The 4229-nt window shown below is 37.4% G+C and overlaps 1 non-coding gene across 1 annotated transcript; it reads right to left on the bottom strand.

Moving 5' to 3' along the window:
- Positions 1 to 3526: 3526 nt before the first annotated feature.
- TRNAL-UAA (transfer RNA leucine (anticodon UAA)) lies at positions 3527 to 3609 on the bottom strand. The gene has a single exon. It is a non-coding gene; the product is annotated as a tRNA-Leu (tRNA).
- Positions 3610 to 4229: the final 620 nt, after the last annotated feature.

The raw sequence follows: 4229 nt of genomic DNA, 5'->3' as shown, positions 1-4229 counted from the left end.
CATCAAGACTTCAAGGCTCATACTTCAAGGTCACTAGTTCCTAATGTTTCAATGTCCTTACTTCATGGTTGAGGTTTGACTGACCTTAGGTTGACCTTAGAAGTAGGTCACTTTAGATACATAAATCGAATGTTTATTTTACATAAATTTGGTCTGTTCTTCAACTAGTCCTAGGCCTTCTTCGACTAGTCCTAGAGTTGCTTCGACCAGTCTAAGAAATTTCTCGATCAGTCGTGAGTTTGTTACAAAAATCGGATAATTTCTGTTAAGCTTCGACTAGTCCAGGAATCCGTTCGACCAGTCGAAGGAACAGTGTCGACTGCATCTTTGACTAGTCGAAAATCTTCGACTCAAAATCCAGCGATGTTTTTCAGGTTCTTCGACCAGTCAAAGGAGACCTTCGACCAATCGAAGGTGACCTACGACCAATCGAAGGAGACCTTCGACCAGTCATAGAACGGTCAAAGCTTATCGCGCCTGATTTTTCAAATATCTGTTATTGCTTCGACTAGTCGAAGAGCTCCCTACACCAGTCGAAGACGCGATCTGCTCACCTATAAATAGTGCACGAATCTCAGAAGAAATCATCGAATTAATTAATCCATTCAAGCCAATCTTCGTCGAACTTCTAAGAGATAATTCAGTGCTCCATCTAAGCTAAGTGTGCTTATTTAATATTCTCTTTCCTTAGCTTTATTTAATTGATTTTGTTTCTGCTATTCCAATCTAATTTGATAAGAGGAATTGTTATTCTCTTTCTTTGGAATCAAAATCAATTAAGGCAAGCCCTATTTGGTTTAATTTAAAATCTATTAGAATTAGAACTATTGTAATTGAGTACTGGACATTGAACTTGGACATTCAATCATCTACTCTGATTTGGTTCTACCAGGCTGCTACAACGAAGGAGATAATCAGGTATTTTACATTTAATTGTAAATTCCTTTCTGTTTTGGTTTCTATCAAGATTTGCCAGAAAAATCTTGTTGTATTAGTTATCTGAGGAGAGCCAGGAAAACTCAGAAGTGGGGTTTTTTGAATTGTGTAAGCCCACAGACAAAGACACAATTGTAAAGGTTTTGGGTGAACCTGGGAAAACCTATTTTGTTAGTGAACGCTAATATCCCCTGTGTGAGGATATTAGGAGTGGAGTAGCATTCTGTGTGGCTGTTGTTTAACAGTTGGTGAACACACAGGCGAACCACTATAATCCCTTGTGTTGTGGTTGAATGATTTATACTTCTGATCTTTAATTATTCTTTTGTGGGATGTATGTATGGTGGTGAATGTTGTAATCATTTAATTCAAGCATTGTGAGAATTTTGTAATAGTTTAGAATTTATTTTCTGCTATTCTTTTATCAGCTTGATATTCAATTTCCTTTAAAAGTTGTTCCAGCAAGGTTACCCTGCCATTTTTATGGTGTATGGCTGTCTCTAGAACAATACATTTGTGATTACAATTTATTTCAATTCAGTTTGTATTTATTTCTGTATTCCTCTTTGGTTTGAGATTTGATACAAAGATCTTTCTAGAAATAAGGTTGTCCTTCCATAAACTCTGGTTTTTGGTGTAAGGTTGTCCTTAGAACAACATTTGTATCAACCTCTCAAGATCTGAATTTTGAGGTTATTTTACTTTCTTGCATTGTGATTTATTTTGGCTATCATATTCTTTTTAATTCCGTTGTTATAAGTTTTATTTGGCATTATCATATTCACCCCCCCTCTAGGACATATAGCTAGGCCTTTTCAGCTTAAAGTACATGACTTTACATTTCTTGAAGCAGAGCACCGTGCATGTCTTGACCAATTATGATGTAGTGTCTTGATCATATATATATCAACATACAAACACAAGACACAGATAGAGGTTTTGGCATAACAAAATTTGACAATCAAATGAGCATGAGACCATAGCACTTACAACTACCGCTACCGCCGTGAAAGGAATGGAAGCAGATTGGCTATAGTGTACCACACACCATCTATATAGCTGGTGTATTGACATCAGCAAGTTATGTGGGTCTTATCATGAGGTATGTGTTATCCAAACCATCCATCCATTTGGTGAGCTCGTATTAAGGCTTGAGACAAAAAATAAGATAGATCTAACTATCAAGTGGACCACACTATAAAAAGCAGTAGGGATTGAATGTCTACCATTGAAACCCTTTTAGGGGTCACAGAAGTTTTAGATCAATATGACATTTGTTTTGCCTCTTCATCCAAGTCTTTGTGACCTTATGAATAGATTTGATGGAAAATAAACGTTATGGTGGGCCCTACGAAATTTTTAATGGTGAAAATCAATATCCCCGCTGCTATTTTTGGCGTGGTCCAGTTGATCTTTGGATATGATTCTTTTTCTTTTTCTTTTTTTCGTTTATAATGTGGTAAAATGATCTCGAAATATGGATGAACGTTGTGGATATAATAAATACATAACTATGGGGCCCATGTAACTTTGATCTCTTTTGAACCATTCGTACAACTTGGAGCTTGCAAAGCATCAACGCTGGTCTTCGCACACCAGCCAATCAACTTTCAAAAGGAGTAAGGGCATTTTGGTCTAGTAAAAATGCGCCGGTATATCAGGGACTTAACTTGGGAAAGTAAGTTTGGAAGTGCAGACGAAGGTGGGTGGCTTAAAAGTGAGGCATACGTCGAAAAAATCTAAATATTTTAAGTAGAAATGTACTGATTCATATGTGGCCAAATACTTAGTTGTGCACTAGTTCGCACAGAACTTGTGCGAACTTTTTGAGAACTCATCATACATTATGTGAGTCCAAAATCTGAACGGTCCATGTGGTGCATCACATAATGAAACCCCCATGGTCCAGCTTCTACTTTGATCCAAAACTTTGGTGGGCCATAAAAAATCAAAATAGTTTCCTCCCTTGATTTGCATCTCTCTTTGGTATCACCCACCAAAGTTTTAAATCAAGGTGAAAATTGGTCCCTTAGTCTTTCACGAGATGCTACATCACATGGACCGTTCGGATTAGATGCACATGACACGTGTGCAGGTTACCACGCCTCTTGATATGTGTAGTTACAAAAGGATGAACTTAAGAGAGGCAAAGAACAACAATCCACTACTTACATACATTATTTTTCAAGTATATAGAATTCTAATTATTATATTGGAAGTTTTTTATCTTAACTTTATGTTTATATATTATACAGACGCATATGGGCTATATTTTCCTTTTTATTTCACTCTTTAAAAAAAAAAAAAAAAAAAATTAATGCAAACGGTATTAAATCCAAACTTTCCATTCTTCAAATTTTTATCATTTCCAATTTTCTTTATACCAGATCTTCTAATTTCACTTGAAAAATGGATGGTTAGAGCACCATAGAAGAGCAACAGTTTTTACAAGTGGCCCCAATCGGTAATTTGGTGGGTCCCAACTTTCCTTCCACGAAAAACACGGATGGTCAGAAAATAAAACCAGTGTGGGCCCAACATGACAGGCCACTGAAAAAAAAAATATTATATATATATTCTAATTTAAATGTGCTGGCTATGGGGTTCGAACCCATGCGCACTTTTGTGCAGAAGATCTTAAGTCTTCCCCCTTAACCACTCGGGCAAACCAGCTATCCTTTCACTTATTTCGCATTTAAATATAAATTCTATTTTCCCAGAATTTTTTGATCCCAACCCATCCTTTCGGTTTTCCAACTCTCTTCAGTCTTCAGCCCACCGAGGCTACGAAATGTTCGGTGTACGAGTTTCAGTTTTTATGTGTGGGACCCATGGTTCTATGATCGAGAATATTTATCTTCTGGGTCTAACTATCTATGGACCATGACCCAAAAATCTCCTCAACGGTGCAATTAGGTCCTTTTGATCTAGTAAGTAAACAGACAGCTAAATAGAGACATACAACAACGGTCTGGATTCAATTTAAGAAATTCCTATAATTTGTGCTGGGATCTTTCAGTCTTGGGTCGCCTTCCATCTACGAAGTTGAGTAACGGTCTGGATTGCTGAAGCATGGGTCCCACTTATAAATTCTGAGAGCCTAGTATATTGTGCTCATAGATTTGCAATTCATGGGATTTACTGAGGGGGAGATGGGGATGGGGTCATAGGGGGAAGTGGACTGCCTGTGGCACGACGTGGGCGAATCTCTTTGGGGCCTACCTTGATTTATTTGTTTTATCCACACCGTCCATCCGTTTTTACAGATCACTTTAGGAAATGAGCCCAAAAAC

This window comes from Magnolia sinica, chromosome 1 (genome assembly GCF_029962835.1).
Source record: "Magnolia sinica isolate HGM2019 chromosome 1, MsV1, whole genome shotgun sequence".
NCBI classification, from domain to species: Eukaryota; Viridiplantae; Streptophyta; class Magnoliopsida; order Magnoliales; family Magnoliaceae; genus Magnolia; species Magnolia sinica.
Note: the sequence above shows the minus strand (reverse complement) of the source record. Positions and strands in the feature narration are given on the sequence as shown.